This window comes from Suricata suricatta, chromosome 9 (assembly GCF_006229205.1).
Source record: "Suricata suricatta isolate VVHF042 chromosome 9, meerkat_22Aug2017_6uvM2_HiC, whole genome shotgun sequence".
In the NCBI taxonomy this organism is placed as follows: domain Eukaryota; kingdom Metazoa; phylum Chordata; class Mammalia; order Carnivora; family Herpestidae; genus Suricata; species Suricata suricatta.
The window spans coordinates 101,943,517-101,961,688 of record NC_043708.1 but is presented as its reverse complement, the minus strand read 5'-3'; the positions used below and the strand labels follow the sequence as shown (position 1 = coordinate 101,961,688).

The 18,172-nt window shown below is 39.6% G+C and overlaps 1 protein-coding gene across 1 annotated transcript in view; it reads right to left on the bottom strand.

The window, feature by feature from the left end:
- The window catches only part of ZNF609 (zinc finger protein 609), a 212,111-nt gene that overhangs the window by 193,508 nt on the left and 431 nt on the right, over positions 1–18,172 (bottom strand). The window lies entirely within an intron of this gene.

Below are 18,172 nucleotides of genomic sequence, written 5' to 3'. Positions count from 1 at the left end.
AGTTGCTTAGTCAGTTGAGCATCTGAGTCTTTAGATTTCAGCTCATGATCTCATGGTTTGTGGGACCGAACCTTCCACTGAGCTCTGAGCTGACAGCACACAGCCTGCTTGGGATTCTCTCTCTCCCTCTCTCTCTCTCAAAATAAATAAAATTTTAGGGGTACATTTGGTTGAGTCCAACTCTTGATTTTGGCTCAGGTTATGATCTCAACAGTTCATGGGTTCAAGCCCAGCATCAGGCTCTGCACTGACAGTATGCAACCTCCTTGGAATTCTCTCTCTCCCCTGTGTGTCCCTACCCTGCTTGCTCTCTCTCAAAACAAATAAATTTAAAAATTAAATAAATAAAAATTTAAAAAAACAAAAAACGGCAACAAAATACATGAACATATGGGGTGGGGCGCAGGAAGAGAAGAGAGGGAAACGAAACCACAAGATATGATAATGACAAAGAACAAACATGGTTGATGGAGGGAGGTGGGTGGGAGACGGGGCTAGATGGGTGATGGATACTAAGGAAGATACTTGTGATGAGCACTGAGTGTTGTATTTAAGTCACAAATCACTGAATTCTACTTCTGAACCAACATTGCACTGTATGTTGACTAAAATTTAAATGGAAAAAAATGAGTCCCAGGGGAAGCTAATAAACAAAAGTCTTTGTATTTTTTAAAATACCAATGTGCACCTGAGTACTGTCTTAACCTTCAAATAGTCTCATTCATACACAACACAGCTGCTTCCCAAAATAGGATTAGTACACAGATCAGGTGTTCTGGACATAACCAACTCCTGAGAGTCTTCATTTATATACATAAATGTATGGTAAATTATATCAGACTTAAACCACTTAGTTTTCTACATTTTAAACAGCTATAAATCAAAGATGACAGAAGTCAAGAAAATGGTCCTGTCTGTGGAGGTGGTTAATGACTAGGAAGAAGCATGAGGGAATTCTGTGGGGCTGGAAATGTTCTCTATCTTGAACTAGATGGTGGTTATATGGCTGTACAAATATGTAAAAACTGAGCTCTACACTTAAAATTAGTATATTTAATGCATTTTATTACATGCACATTATAATTTTAAAAAATAGTAAAACAGTAAATACCCATCAACAAGAGAGCTGCATTCCTGCTCCTAAAGCAGCATTTCATGCAATTATGGTAAAAAGGCATCATGGCATCAGGGTGCTTGGGTGGTTCAGTCAGCTAAGCATCTGACTTTTGATTTCAGCTCAGGTCATCAGCTCTCGGTTGGTGGGATCAAGCCCCATGCCGGGCTCAGCACTGACCACATGAAGTCTGTTTGGAATTCTCTCTCTCCTTCCCTCTCTCCCTCTCTCTGCCCCTTCCCCACTCCCTTCCTTCCTTCCTTTCTTCCTTTCTTTCCTTCTTTCTTTCTCTCTCTTTCTTAAAATAAATACATAAACATTAAAAAAAAAAAGGAATCATGACATCAATCTTAATAGGCTAGGACATTTAAGGGAATGGAAAGAAAGAAAAAGGAAAAGAAAGGAAGAAGCTAACTAGTTAAGCATTATCCTTTGTTTCACTATATTGTTAGATTTACAGATCTGATGAAGAATCTGAAAAAAATTAATGATACAAACCAAAATAAAGGTAATGAATGATATTAAATCCTGGAAAAGACAAAAATTGTACAAAAACCTGTAATAGTATATTAAATGGCTCAATAGTAAACAATATGTACTCAACACAATGAATAATGAATAATGATTTAACCAAAACTTGTGATACAACTCTACTAAGGGGATTTGATAAGGAGAAAACAGTTGGAAAGTATATTATTATTTAGATATAGGAGTAAATCTAAGAAAAAGACTTAAAACATGTAAAGCTGTTGACTATTGGGAGTAAGACTTGGCGGTGGAAAGGTACAAAAAATAAATAACTGATTTTCATTAAAAGACATAGTACTACTTGACTTTCAAATCTGTTCATGGAAAGACAAAAATTAAAAAGTATATTATTTGATTTAAAAAACACATCCTGAAATAATTTTATAAAAAGGATAAACCCCCCCTCCCCCAAAGCCCTGGATTCACTTAATAGATTATCATGAATGTGTTAATCCGGTAATTTATCAAAAATTTTATGGTAGGGGTGCCTGGGTAGCTCAGTCAGTTAAGTGTCTGACTCGTGATATTGGCTCAGGTCATGATGTTATAGTTCATGAGTTCTGTCTCCCCTACTCTTTCCGCCCTTCTCTTCCTCACAAGCTCTGTCTCAACATAAGTGAATTAATGAGTGAATGAATATTTTTAAAAAAATCTTGTCAGAGATGGGAGGAGGGGCAGCAGAAGTGAGGTAGATGTGGTTATAAAAGGGAATTGTGAGGGACCTTTGTGGTGATAAAACTGTTTTGTATCTTGACTGTGGTAATAATAAAAGTGCACAGGGGCGCCTTGGTGGCTCAGTCGGTTAAGCAGCCGACTTCAGCTCAGGTCATGATCTCATGGTTTGTGGGTTCTGTACTGACAGCTCAGAGCCTGGAGCCTGTTTCAGATTCTGTGTGTCTCTCTCTGACCCCCACCCACTCGTGCTCTGTCTCTCTATCTCAAAAATAAATTATTAAAAAAATTATTAAAAAGATAATAAAACTTCACAGAACTAAACATATACACTTATAAATGGGTACAAGTGAAACTGAAGAAATTTGAACAAGATAGGTGGATTGTATCAATGTCAATACCTGGTTGTGATATTGTATTATATAGTTTTACAAAATATGACCATTGGGGAAACTCAGTAAAGGGTATGAGGGATTCCTCTATATTATTCTTACAACCGCAGGAGATTCTACGATTATCTCAAAATAAAAAGGTTAATTAAGAAATCACTGAAACAAAAAATCAAACACAGAAACTTTCTTGATCTTATTTTTATTTTTAATTTCTACTTTTAGGTATTTTATTTATTTACTATTGATAAGAACACCCATAATTAAGCTAAATTTATTTCTGACTTGAAAGAGTGCTCTCTATCCAATACAGGATCTAAAGACCTGGTAAATAAATGTCTGTATGTTCTTCTCATCACTTGATAGGATTTGGTAATATTCTGTCTTTAAAAGATGAAGTTTTTTGATACATCTTAAAGCTTTTATCTCTTTTGGTCAACAACTCTGGTGTGTATTTCTTATGGATAAGCAGAACACACACACACAGTTATCACAAACATAAACCTTGGTTTTGCTGAGGGAAATTTATTTTTATCTTTACTGACTTCTGATTTTCTTCCTAAAGATGCCCACCATTTCCCTAGCAGCACAATGAGCTAATTTTTCTAGGAATAGCTAACCAAGATTCCTAGTCTTCTAGTCTTCTTTGGGGGTTACAAGTCCTAGCCAGAAGTCAAGTTACTCAGGCTAAGAAAGTGGTCCAGACTTTCTACCTCTTCTTTTTTTTAATTTTATTTAAATGTTTTCTTTATTTTTGATACAGAGAGAGACAGAGCATGAGAGGGGGAGGCACAGAGAGAGGAGGAGACACAGAACTGGAAACAGGCTCCAGGCTCTGAGCTAGCTGTCAGCACAGAGCCTGACATGGGGCTCGAACCCATGAACGTGAGATCTGACCTGAGCCAAAGTCGGAGGCTTAACCGACTGAGCCACCCAGGCGCCCCTCTACCTCTTCTTAAATGTAACACTTGTGTACATTAAAACTCGTCTTCTAATTTTCACCCCCAACACACACAACCCTAAGATATTCCTGAAGTTTATAATCTATACAATTTGGGAATCTATCTAAAAGAGCTTAATCTCATGGGGAAATCTGAATATGTCACGTAGAACATTTATTAGAAGGTCAAATAAGATGAATGTTATTGCTTAAACTCTTCTACCTAGAACTTACCCATGATTTCTGGATGTAATGTTGAGGAACCAGCGCAGTACAATGGAAAAAAACAAAACAAAATAAAACTAGGGAAGAGACAGAAAATCTCAATCCTATCTTTATTCTCCCTTAGATGTGTAACAATCTCAGGCAAGGCACTGCACTTGTTTGAGCCTCAGTTGTTTCACCTGTAAAAGACTGAGCTAATTAATATACCATATACAGTGTAATACTCTCAGTACAAATGGGGACTGCACCCTAACACAAGCTCCTTGATATGCCATACAAAGTTGAATCTTTACTTGAAACAGAACCAAAAAGAAAAGAAAAAAAAAAGACTAAAAGTAGCCTCTTAATTAATAGTTGAAATCAGGTTTTTGCCTACCTTACAAAAGCTCAGTTTTTAGAGCTTTCGAGTTTTAGAAGTGCAGAGAAGGAACTATGGACCTATAAAAGTATTCACTGTCAGAAAGTCAGTTTGTTAATGCACAACAAAACATTTTCTCCCATTCCATGACTAAAGTTTTTAAATAGCCTTGGCCTGGGGCGCCTGGGTGGCATGATCTCACGGTTCGTGAGTTCCAGCCCCGCGTTGGGCTCTGTGCTAACAGCTCACAGCCTGGAGCCTGCTTCAAATTCTGAATCATCCTCTCTCTCTGACCCTCCCCTGCTCGCATTGTCTCTGTCTCTCAAAAATAAAGAAACATTAAAAAAAAATTTAAATAGCCTTGGCCTAACTTTAACAAATCTTTTCAAAATAAACAATGTCCACTGGTAACAACTCTGTCCCCATACAACTGTTAATGATTTGTCATAAGCAATTTCTTATTGTAAACTAACTTATTACCTTAGCCCCAATAAGTTATATGAATACTACCAAGTCAACTCAAACTTTAATTTATATTTTATCAATTTTCCAATATAGCTTTTAGTCTCTCCACCTCCAAACCCTTCTTATGGACAAAATCACATTTGAAAATCGACACCAGTCCCTTAGTGTAGTAACCATGACACATTTAAACTGAAGTAATATATTTTCACTAAGAGATTCATAGTTTATCCTTGAGTTCTAAAATCTTGGGTAGATGCACTTGATCTAATCAAGCTTATTGATTTGGTCAAGAAAAGCCTAGGCAGCTGGGAGAAAAACGTGTTGGGAACAATAAATGTTCACATTTCTGGGATTATTCCTGGAACAACTTTATATTTTTCCATACTTCTCTTGCTTTGAAAAAGATTAATTCATGTTCTACTTAGAAACAAAAAAGTTAAGTATCTATCATCATTTGACCTGGAAATTTTAATATGCTTGGGTGGTGAGGAAAAAACAGAAGTGGAAATTCTCTAATGTTTCCATCCCTGAATAGATCCTTACACCATAATCAAGTACTCTTACCAATTTTCTAGCTGCCTTTCCATTTTTAATATGTCCTCTTTTTTTTTTTAATGTTTTATTTATTTTTGATACAGAGAGAGACAGAGCATGAGAGGGGGAGGGGCAGAGAGAGAAGGAGACACAGAACTGGAAGCAGGCTCCAGGCTCTGAGCTAGCCGTCAGCACAGAGCCTGACGCGGGGCTCGAACCCACAGACGTGAGATCTGACCTGAGCCAAAGTCAGAGGCTTAACCGACTGAGCCACCCAGGCGCCCCCTATGTCCTCTTAAAAAAATAAAAACAAACAGGAAACTCTTACCATGTGCTGTGCAAAGAGGCTTATCGAATTCATCTTTTTTTTCTTTCACCTAATTTCTAAGTGGCACTCACCCATCGTCACTTTGTGGGATTCTTTGGCCTTGATTAAAAATGTTTCTGATTTCTTCTCTCCACAGCCTGTAAGACTATGCCAAATCACCATCTGTTTTGTATGGTCCTTTTGATCCCTAGCTTTCTTTTAATGTGGACTTCTAATACGATGATATTTAAGCATTTAAACTGCCAGTGAGTTAATTGATTTCTAAAATATTTCTTTCTGGGGCACCTGGTGGCTTAGTTGGTTAAGTGCTTGACTCTCTATATTTGCTCAGGTCATGATCTTATGGTTTGGGAGTTTCAGCCCAACACCGGGCTCTGCACGGATAGTATGGAGCCTGCTTGGGATTTTCTCTCTCCCTCTCTCTCTCTCTCTGCCCCTCCCCTGCTAATGCACTCTCTCTCTCAAAATAAATAAACATTTAAAAATGTCAAAAAAAAAAAAGAGAGAGAGAGAGAGAAAGCTTTCAGGGGTGCCTGGGTGGCTCAGTTGGGCAAGTATTCAACTTCGGCTCAGGGCATGATCTCGTGGCTCGTGAGTTCTAGCCCTGTGTCTGGCTCTTTGCTGACAGCTCAGAGCCTGGAGCCTGCTTCAGAGTCTGTGTCTCCCTCTTTCTCTCTGCTCCTCCTTCTATTCATACTCTGTCTCTCTCCTTCTCTCTTAAAAATATATTTTAAAAAAGAGAAAGCTTTAAAAAATGTATTTTAAAAATACATAAATCTTTCTTTCTACTTTTCCTAATGTACATACTTGATCATAGCTCAATTTCTTAACGCTGAATCCCCATGTGGTAGATTTTGTTCTCCTCGCCCTAAAGAATGCTGAACTTAATCAATATATGATTACTATTTTTTGTTTGGTTGAGAATTACATGAGACAATTTAATTTCCTGGCTGGTAAAATGAGTGCACACAGTCCACCACAGGAGTGGTGCTACCAGGTACATAAGGGCTAGTACAGTTAATTCTTGAGGCTTCCCAGTTGGCTGGGAGGAAAAGGGACAAGATAGGACTACTATTAAATAGTGTTGACCTACAGAAATCTTTATCAATTCTTCTTTGCTCCTCAAATTAAAATAGTTTCTTTCTTCACTTTGTAGGTTCTAAAACTGCCAGCTGAAGCAGTTTGTCTATCTCAAAATAACATTTCACATTTGCTACCAATGAGGTATTTAACCAATCTATGTAAAAATAAATTCCATATTATTATCATCTGGCCTAATTTTGCAGCTTCTTTAATCTCCTTGAATAGTTTCAACTCAGTCATATTATTTAGATTAAGAACATTTCATTTTTATTTAAGCAAGGATTTCAATCCTTATAAAAATGTAGTACCTTGCTGTCTCTATCCCTCCTACCAAGTGCAGAGTCTAGCAGCACCACATTTCAACGATTAGTCTCCTTCCATCAAGTACCTGAGATGTGAATTAAATTACTGTATCATTATTTTGCCTACCAAGAAAGAAGGGAAAAAAATTTATATAGGGATGACAGAAATGGCACTAATCATGTTTATGTCAGTAACACCTTTAAATAAATCTAATGCTTCAGATCACACATTCAGGTAAAACATATTACAGATCTGTTGCTGGAAGAAAATGTCACTTCACCGCTATGTCACCTACCCCAATGTGACCTTGTTAAAACTGAATTTCTTTCTTATGTAAAGGCTCAAGAGAAACAATATTGCCAAACACTGCCCTGCACTTCTCCCTCTGTCAGACAGTGTTATGGAACTCATCTGAAATCCACACTGCCAGGATTTCTAGCTCTGCTAGGACTGGAAGGGCCAACTAATACAAACCACAGAAACATTACTGCTTAAAAAAAAAAGTTTTTACTAGCAACCTAAGCTGTGTTAAGGCTGTTAAGGTATTTTTAACTAATAAAGCAATACAACTTGGTCAATTAAATGGAGATCCAACCACTAAAGAAAAAAAAAATACACTTGAATTAACAGCTGCCGGCCTTAAAGTGTCTACAATATCAATATTATATTATTACATCATTTAAGTACATGTAGTGAGAATCTATGATTTCAAGTTTGATATACAACAAATTCAGAGACAAGCCATGTGAAATGTGCTTAGGAGCCCACCTAACATTAGAAACATCTGCCCAAAATAACAGATTTTTCTTAGCATGGCCCTGAGTTCATTAAGAACTTTTATTCTAAAATTGTATTTCAAAGAGAACACATTTTTATGGAATAGTAGATAGGTCTCCCTGCACACTGCAATGGCACCAGCTGATGTCTAAATTACTAAAAATAGTGTTCAGGTACCATGCACCTCAGCTACCTCAAATAGCATACAGTATAACCAGCTGAGAGCCTGATGTCCACAAGCTGCGTTCTACGTAACCCAAGGACAGAAATAAGGCACAGCATTTCTTTTATATTAGGTAGGAATTTTAGCTTCCAGCCAATTACTGCCAAAGTGGCAGTGTGACCTAAGGGATTTCTGTTTCCTATCAGCTTTGTGTAAGCAAAGAACAAAAAGGTAACAAGAAAAATAACAAAACAGAAGGGACAGAAAAGGACAAGCAAGGAAAATATAAGAAAATTTACAGTACACAAGTCAAACAAGAGAGCATCTTCAACCTCAGGCTAATGCATTAGGTATGAGACTTCCAGAACACAGTGAGCAATGTGGTGAGAGGAAGTTGAAACATCACAAACCTAAAAATTCAGTTTTTAAGCTGGGAGCAGAGTGTACACTCCGTTAAAGCTTATTTTTAAAGAACTACCCTAAAGTTGCTGAGGCCTCACCAGAAAGGTCATGATATTGGGCTTTTTCCCTTGAGGAAGGAGATGACTCAGAGACCTACCTCACCCATTAGTCTAGGCATCCAAGACCCAGTCAGCAGAAGAGTAAATCCCACCCCTCAGGGAACTGGCTACAGGGCTTCCAGTTCTATCCCTGGTGTCTTCCAGACATGACTGACTGCAATTTTCACCATGATTAACTTCCAGGAATGCCAGCCAGTGGAGCGGCCAGGAGAAAAGAACATAAGGAGTAGCTATTTCCCCCTCTATGTCAGATGGACTCTTTGGAACAACTGCAGACAGTGGCTCTTTCTGCTGGGCAGAACAGCATGCAACAACCTCAGCAAACTGCCTACCAACCAGTAACACACCAACACCCCACCCTTCAAAGACCATCTTACTTAAGGCGTATTATACCCCTCCCAACCTCTCTCACCAATCCCCCCTCCACACTCACTAATCCCCTTTACTATGCTCTATTTTATCTCATATCATTTATCAGCTTCTTAATAATATATAATTATTTATTATGCTGATATGGATATGTTATATCCTTCTGTTAAAAGATAAGCTCCATGAGGTTGGGATTTTTGTGTGTGTGTGTCTATTTTGTTCACTGGTAGATCTTTAGCAGCTAGAATAGGACCTCATATTATACTATGAATCCAGTAAATATTTATGGAATCAAAGAGGTAAATAAGAAAAACTAAAGACCTTCCAGAGGTCAACAAGACCCAGAGGGGCCAACAGTGCCTATATTCCTCTAGCAGAACCAATCTGGTTCCCATGTCTGACCTACGTTGCCTCCACCTGCCATGTACTACTACTCCCCCTCCCCAAAGTCTTCCATCAACTAGGATATATGGAACCACAGCACTGCTGCAGGCAGTAAAAGCAACAAATGCTTGTCCTTGAGTCTGAAGGATTTCTGAAAGTTTTCATCATCTGCCTTGTTCCTAGGTTATTCGGTTTAGGATAAAATGCATTGAATGAGAGTTACCTTAGCGTAAAAGGAGGCCTGAAAAAAATTACAAGAAGTTTCTGTTTTCAAAAATCAAATTCCAATTCAATTCAGCAAGCATTAATTAAACATAAAGTTATATTCAAAGCACTGGGCTAGAAGCCATGAGGAACAGAGGAGACAGAGGTGTCTAATGCAGTTCAGAATGGAGGAGGAAAAAAATATATTCACAAATAACTATAATTAAAGACAATGTGTGATCAAGTACTGTAACAAAAATCTTAGCAAAGAGTTAGGGAAATACAGAGGAAAATGAAATCAACTCGGGAGATAACTGGATGGGAAGAAAAGCGTTAAGAAAGGCTTCAGGAAGGAGATGGAATTTTGGGGGCAAGTTGAAGGAAAGGTCTGATTTGGAGTTGAATACTTTGGAGCAGGGAAGGCCATTCCAACAGAAATATATATTATATATCCAAAAGAACTATATATATTAAATACAACTTTAAAAAAAACCCAACTTCACTGGGGTTCCTTATTATATACTCTTCTAGAACCAAGTCCTTTCTGTTCAGAGCACTTTAGTTCATAACCACACTTATCAGTTAATGTTGGTCAGAGACTATGTCTGGCCTTACACTTAGTTAAGTGAATAAAAATTATAATAATATTGAGGTAGTCTGTAGTACAGAATACAGAAAGAGGCATTAATCATGAGGTTACTGCAATAACATACAGATGAAGGCCTGAACGAGGTCAGATGAAAAGGCAAAGCTAAATAAATGGCAAGGTATCTAGAAGAATCCAAATTTAGTGAATGATTAGAGGAGATACTAAGGAAAAGTAACTAAATAAGAGTTCAAAGTTTTGTGCCATGGTAACTGGAAGAAGTGTAATGCTTAGGAGAAAAAAGGGTAGGCAAGTTTCAGAAACAAAAGACTGGAGATACATTCAAAAGGAGATGTCAGGGGCGCCTGGGTGGCTCAGTCCGTTAAACATACAGCTTTGGCTCAGGTCATGATCTCACGGGCATGTGGGTTCGAGCCCCGCATCAGGCTCTGTCCTGACAGCTAGCTCAGAGCCTGGAGGTGCCCCAGATTCTGTGTCTCCCTCTCTCTCTGACCTTCCCCTGCTTGCGCTGTCTCTCTGTCTCTCACAAAAATAAATTAAAAACATAAAAAAAAATTAAAAGCAGATGTCAAATAGAAATACTTTCCTTCTTCCTTGTATACCTTTAAGATTCATATACTCCATTAGCTGCACAATTCACACAATTCCGTTTCTCTTCCTATAGTTCCATTTCTGATACTACCCTTTAAGACTGCTCCAGAAGCATCAGTTTCAGAACAAAGGTAAATGCTGAGTTTCATTATCAAACCTCAGAATTTGTAACTGAAATTTAGAAGGTACATTTCTTTTAAAACTAATTTTTTTAATGTTTTATTTATTTTTCAGAGACAGGGAGAGACAGCGTGAGCAGGGGAGGGTCAGAGAGAGAGGGAGACACAGAATCCGAAGACAGGCTCCAGGCTAGCTGTCAGCACAGAGGCTGACACGGGGCTCAAATCCATGAACTGTGAGATCATGACCTGAGCTGAAGCCGGATGCTCAACCGACTGAGCCACCCAGGTGTCCCTAGAAGGTACATTCTTAAACATTCACTTCTGCTCACATAAATGAAAGTTCATTCCAACAAAACCTAGTCTGCTCCACTAAGCAGTGTTGCTATGAACATTGTTGATAACATGCCAAAAGCCCACTAGCTGTACTTTGTACACAGAATAGAACAGACACCACTGCCATCCCCTACAAAGACTGAACTACAGCCTAAGAAACTACAGGTACAAATACACAATGCAATACCAATCATGCAGTGTGGCCTGCCAGGATCTGGATTTCACTCATGGTATAGTTTCATTTCCAAGGGTTGCATGGTGTATACTCTGGCCACTTTCCAATTCAATAGCCTATGCATCACTGGACACTTAAAGAACAAAACAAAATTCATCTACAAAAACTACTTCTATTTCTAATGTTAATCTTCCTAAAATCTCATATTCAAATGGAACACTTCCAAAAATAACCATCAGATTACCTACAAATTAGTAATATGCTAAAGATGGCTGGTAACAAAGCAAAGCACTCCCAAGACTTTTTGTGAGTCCAAAACAAACAACGGTTCCATCCACCAAATTTTTCTATTACAGACTGATGGATGTTTCAAGTGTAAATTTAAAAACAGCTTCTTCCAATGTTCAAAGGTAGATTAAACATGTGATGTTGTTATATTAACAAGGTAAGAAAGAAAAGACTAAAAGACCACCATCTTCTTAACTCTCAACAAACAGCTGCTATTGTCCCAAATCCATGAATTAACTAGGAAATGCCGATAAAAATCCTAAGTTGGGGAATTAACTTGATTATGCAATTTTATTCCTTTACTCTGCTTGAAAGCAAAGATTTCTTAATATTACTGTCCATTCAAAAGTTCCTACAATCACCTACCAGCTTTCAATCCCTCAGTCCCTAAGGGTATTTCAAGGATCTTCCTTGTTAGTCATACATAGTTTAACAAATGTCATCAATTTAGCATTTTTGGTATTAAAAATCACATCTTTTTATTTTCCAAACAAAACACAGTTGGCAACCATATATAATCCCAAGAAGTTAATTCAAAGGAAGTGATCTACTGACTGGTCAAAAGTACCCAACCTACCCCTACAATGAGTCTCATCTGGCTCAAAGATTTCAGACATAAGAGATTTCAAAATCTTAGATTGCTGACTTAACGTACAAAATTACTTCTTATTGATATCTAGGCAAATCCTTCAAGGTGCAATTTCCTTCTCATAAGCTGAAGTTCTGTTTCTACAGCTTTCTGATTCCTACACCCATGGCTTGAGTGGACTAGAAAAAAATGAACCTGCAGAATGAAAGTATAAGACCCTCTAAAAGAAAACAGCCTGGTAAAAAACACACAGTGGATATTTTACAAACATATCAAAGAGGAGTGAAGGTCAAGCCCCAGGGAACTAAGGCTGTACTCATTAGCATTTCTGTGTACAGACTATATTTTTGACACAGTAATAAAAAAACTGCTCACTTATGTCAAGCAATGTGTCCTGTTCTTCCATTGCAATCTTAGTATCATAAAATTCTACAGCTAAATGGAATCTTAAGAGATGATCTTGTTTAATGTACTCATTTTACAAATAAGGAACTTTTTGAAAACAGTGGAGTGACTAGCACAAGGTCACACAGCTCGTCAGAGGCACAATAGTGATGAGAACCAGGGTTGAATGACACCCCACGCTATGCTTTGAAAAGCTATATTAGCAAAGAAAACATAACACTCTTAAATCAGACAATAACTCAACTGTAATTAAGCCACAAAAAATAAAATTCATCCAGCTAGGGAGAACAAAGGTTAGAACAGGAAGTACCCCAATTTAAACAGAAAGCAACAGTATTTATTCATACAGTATAGGGGTTTCTTAAGGGCACAACTGTGCACATATTTTCTGAAACATTCTATTTACTACTTGCTAGCATGCACGTCCTGTGCTTCTGTCAAATGTACCTCCTTAAGACAATGCCACATGATCCTAGTGGCAATGGTTTGAAAAATGAGAACTTTTGATACAGATAACTGGTGGTAGTAAAGGAACCCATAAATGTGGTGCCAACAATCAAAAAGGACTGAAGTTGAAGAGGGTAGAGATATTGCTGGGAGCAAGTAATCCTGAAAACGGTGTAAGAATAAAAATCCGAGAGAGCAAAGTTGGCCATACACTAATGACCAGAGAGCACAATAAAAGAAGGCAGTTTCAGAGCCTGTCTGGCATCAGACAGCTCTCACCTGCAAAAGAAAGAAGGAAAAAATTCTCACAGAGACAAGAGAAAGATCGGAGGTTTGCTCCTGAGTGATGGACTAGATATGACCTAATAGGTATTTGCCATCTCTTATTTCTGGGACTCTGATCCAAGAACAAACAGCAAGAGGACCATGAAAAATCAGCCCTGTTGGATCTGGAGTTCTGCCTTGACAAGATATAAAGCTCATTCATAGATCTGACTGTGCTCATGAGACTGCAGTTCAACTCCTGCTGCTAGAGCAAGGGGAGGGGGAAGGAAGATAGAAAGGGTGAGTGGGAAGGAGGTGGAAGATCTGGGTTGTGACTATAATAGCTACAGTAATTAGAGTGTTTCCAAGCTGCTGGAGAAGTCTTCAGAGCAGGGAACTAGGATGAGAGATGGGGGAGGGGAAAAAGCATGAGAAAGCAAACTACTGAAAATGCTAGGAAAGTATATGGTGATATATGAACAGTTTAAAACAAACAAACAACTGTGATGGCTTCATATAGTCAAACAGATTAAGTTTAAATTCTTTCCCAGAAGAGAATACTATACAAATAACTGTTAGGCTCCTACTTAAAGCTAGGTTACAAACTAGGTTTAAGCAGATTATTGCAAATGTCCCTTTCAGTGGTCCACTGGCCCTGCCTCAGAGTCATTATGTTGCCTCCCTTTCCTCTAAATCAATCAATTGATCTATGTATCTAAATCTCTCTCGCTGTCTGACAAATAGTGCCTTCACTCCACTTAGAAAAGGGGTTTCTGAACTCTAAAACAGTTAATATCACTTATTTTCCTTCAATCAACTGTTAATACCCAGTGAGTTCAATGAGAGAGAGGGCGGAAAGAGAGAAAGAGATGGAGATTCAATAGGAGCACACAGCCTGTTGACCTTACACAGAAAATGACTGGAAGGCACTAAAAAGTCAGAAAATAAAACACCCAAGTTACTACTTGCTTGTACATTTCAGGTTCTTTGGCACTGCCTATTAGAGTGGCATGAAGATGTGAAAAAACATACATATTAATGGAAGATGATGATAGTAACCTATAAGAAAAACCAGGGAATTTGCAAAAAGCCTAAAAATAGTCCTCTTCCAAGTTAGACGAAATGCTATACTTGTTTTTAAGATAAATATGTAGCTGAAGTATTTCCTTAATATGATTTGGTCCTGGGTGATTTGACTCTAACAAGTGATGTTAATCTTAATGCCAGAGAAAGAGTTATAAAGGTACTGGGAGGGAAAAAATGGAACAAATGAAGAGATGCACACTTCATGTGGAGATTTGCATTCATAAAATAAAAACACATGCAAATTTCTTGAGTGAGGCATGTCAGGTAGACCTACACAAAAAGTCAATTATATCCTTTGCATAAAATCTGCTGGGTATCTTCCCAGTGGACTAAACCTTTTTCACCACACTGAAAGCAAAGAATTTTCTCCTTCCCATTTCCCCCTAATAAACAAGCACTAGAAAACTGAATTACCACTATTTCCTTCCCATTCATAGGGCATAAAGCCAGAAATCACAGAAATACAATAGGGCCGGCTAAGACCGTATCTAAGGCATGCTAGTCAGAAATCTAAAAAGAAACACAGAGAAAGAAGAATCTCTTTTCTCCTTTCCATTATCATCTCACTAACAAACCTGTATCAGGCATTAAGAAGTGTGAAACAAAGAGCAATTTCACACATACAAACTGAACCTAAACCACGGAAGACCCAGTATTTTCTTGTCACTGCGGCATGTGATTCTTTAACCACCTGCTCAATAATCCCTCTTCAGCTGCACAGCTGCTGCCAATTCCACATGCCCAGCTAGGCAGGTGCTTCAGTGAATTACCTGTTCCCTAGTGAAAAGAGTCCTTCACTGACACTTAGTGGGCCCAGAACCTGCCAATCAGCATCACTGATCTTCATTTTTGTCTGTCACAGCCAACTTTTATGAGAGATACCACGAGGACACATTTAGCGCACTATGTGATTTTGTATTTGGTGGGGTTTTATTCTTGTTGTCCTTTGTTTCTTAAAGGAAAGGGGTTTTTAAAAATCAAGCAGAAGTGAGAATTCAGCTGCTGAAAAGAAAACTTGCCACACAACATAAGGCAGCCTTATCTCAGAGTGGCCCCATCTGTCTGGCAGTATTCCCACCCATGACTGGTTTTCCACAAGGGAAATAACAATTGCTCAGCCACCTTTGTAGCAGGAGAAAGTGGCAGTGGAAAGTGCTATGGTGCCTGGCAGTAATGAGAGAGGGAGAACTTCTGGAGTTCTCACATCATCCCTGTACTTCTTAAGACTCCATGGCTGAGCCCAGGCAGCAGTGTTCGGAGTCAAATAAATAAGGAATGGCACTTCTACTCGACAGAGCAATCACTAAACTCCTCAACAAATCATCCTGTTCCAGTCGTTTAGTTGCTATATGCTAATTGCAGCATAATCACTACCAGGAGCCAAAATTATGCTCCTATATCCTCACACAAAATAAGCACTACTCTGCCCAGCTATCTAGACCTCTCACAAACATTTTCTACCAGGAAAACCAAAGTACTCTCTGAAAGATGGTCACCATCAGAAGACTCATAAAGACTCCTTGTGACAAGGGCCCAACTCTGAAACCACTAAATCTAATCAGGGCAAACTGAATGAGGCTTCTGCTTTCGGTGTCACCTGACAGGATTCAGAATGAAGGTCCACAACCCATGAGCAAAATGCTTTGGACTCAGTTTAGCTGAGGCTTCACTCAGAGGCCAAGGACAGATAGTTGGAAATAGCCTAGCGACAGACAACACTTCTAGTTAAGACTTTAAGAGTTTTGTCACCTAGAACATGTTCCCTCCCAACAAAGCCCAACACCTAAGTGGCAAGTGATCATTTTAAGAAACTCACTGAAATAAAGTAATGAGGGACACAACATAGTCAGACTCAACACCTCAGAAAGACCTCTCCCAAAACCAAAGGCTAAAGTTCCTATTCAACAATACCTACAGGATATGGCTGGCTATTGTGTGCATAGTGCATTGTGGGCAACTGCCTTCTCACCATGAATCTGCTTTCTAATCTTTTCTTAAAGAAAAGTTTTAATATCCTAAAAGGAAACCTCCTTTCTAATCCCAAATAATTTCTTACACAACTAGTAATACCTAAATACTACCTGGGCACTTCTATGAGATATTTACAAGGATAGAGTTTCTTCTAGCTTGTTCTCATCCTTCTCTCTCATTAACTACTCCCAAGACCTCAGATGATTTTTATGTTCATCACTTTGACCAATTTCACCTGCATAATGAGCAAGTCACCTCTTTAAATCAAAATTAAAATAAAGATTAAAAGGGAAGTTTTGTTTCCACAGCCCTTGCCCAGATAGGCAAATTCTGTGGCTTTTTTGTTGTGCAATTATTACTGACCAGGAAGTCACCATTAAAAAGGTACTTGGTCCTTGACTCCCTATCTTAACCTTGCAAAGGTTTTCAGTGGTATTGCTAAACAAACAAAAATCATTGTTGAGGGTCCTATCTCTACAAAAATAATTAAATATGATGGTTCAAACAAGAGTGGAAACCTCCGCTTGGAGTCTTCTTCCTTAAAGGTCTCACACAAACATTGGGATTGAGTCTGCCAGACACTATTCCTCCACAACTTAGTACAGGCTAGCCAAAGAGGCAGGCACAACATGGCTGGCATCCCCTATTCTTTTGAAAAATGTGTGCCAATGAGCTCTGCATTGTTCCTCACTCAAAAAGAAGAGCCTTTCTGTCTGGCCTCCTCCAATGGCAAGCCCCAGTCTGGAAAAGGAAGAAAATGGCACTGAGAAGCCTGGGAGATGGAGCATATCCAAAGCTCTCAGACAAGACTTGAACCTATGACCTTCACTGTGTACACAATAGGCGGGTGAGAGGGACCGGTTTATCTCTGCAGCAGCAGTTCTCAGCCCTGGGGTAGCACTCTCGATAAAATGACACAGACTATTGTGTGTGGCAGCAGAACAGTCATCTCCACACAACAGCCTAAACCAGCACTCCCTCCCCCAAGACAAAGCAGCAGGGGTGAAATTAACTCAAGGCTGCAGAGCAAAGCCTAGTACAGAAAAGAGAGGCCTGTGGGGGATTGGGGACTCTCCTCAACCCCTGGGGCTCTGGACACATGGCTGGAAACAGACAGGCTTTCTCCCCCATCTTTCCCATTTAGGTAGGAAGCTGTTTCTTACAGAATTTAATCATCTGTGATTTGTTCTGAAATATTCCCCCTGAAGGGCTCTGATCTCTCCACCCTGTGTGAGCCTAATTCCTAGAAGCTGAAATGACTGTTTGCTGCTGCCTGTTTCACAAACACACATTAATTGGTCAGATGTGTCTCCTCCTCCTCAACCCCAGAGGGAGGAAGGAGAATCTGAGCAAAGCACAGAGATGATCCAACCGTAATTACACATAAAGGGAAAAGAGGGCAGCATGGGTTTTTCCAAACAGGACAGGGTCACAAATCCTCCCGGGGGTACATGGAGAGCAGTTAAGGGCCAGGCCCAAGGATCCCTCCATCTTGAAGAAAAGGACAGGAGTAAATGTGACCTGGAGACTGGAAGGAGCATACACCCACAACCTACTTACTGCACACTCCCGGCCACCTTGCTCCCCCCAACCCCCACCTCAGGGCCGCGCACACTTCTAGCTTCTAACCCTTCGCCCTGAACCCCCCTAACTCTCCGACTAGCCTCAGCTGCCCTGCGCCCCCTCGAGATACCCAGACTCGCCTCTGAAACTCTCTGGCCTGTCCTCACAACCTGGTCAGACCCTAATCCCCTTTTGGACACCCCTACCCTCAGGCTGAACCGACCCCGCCACGCTTTGAACTTCACCCCGCGCCCCTCGACGCCCCCTCCCCCACCCAAGCAACGACCCCCCCCAACACACCTTCCCCTCGCTCCGCCCCAGCCCCCCAACCCCCACTTCCTCCGTCAGGCGCCACTGCACCCGGCCCCCTCAGC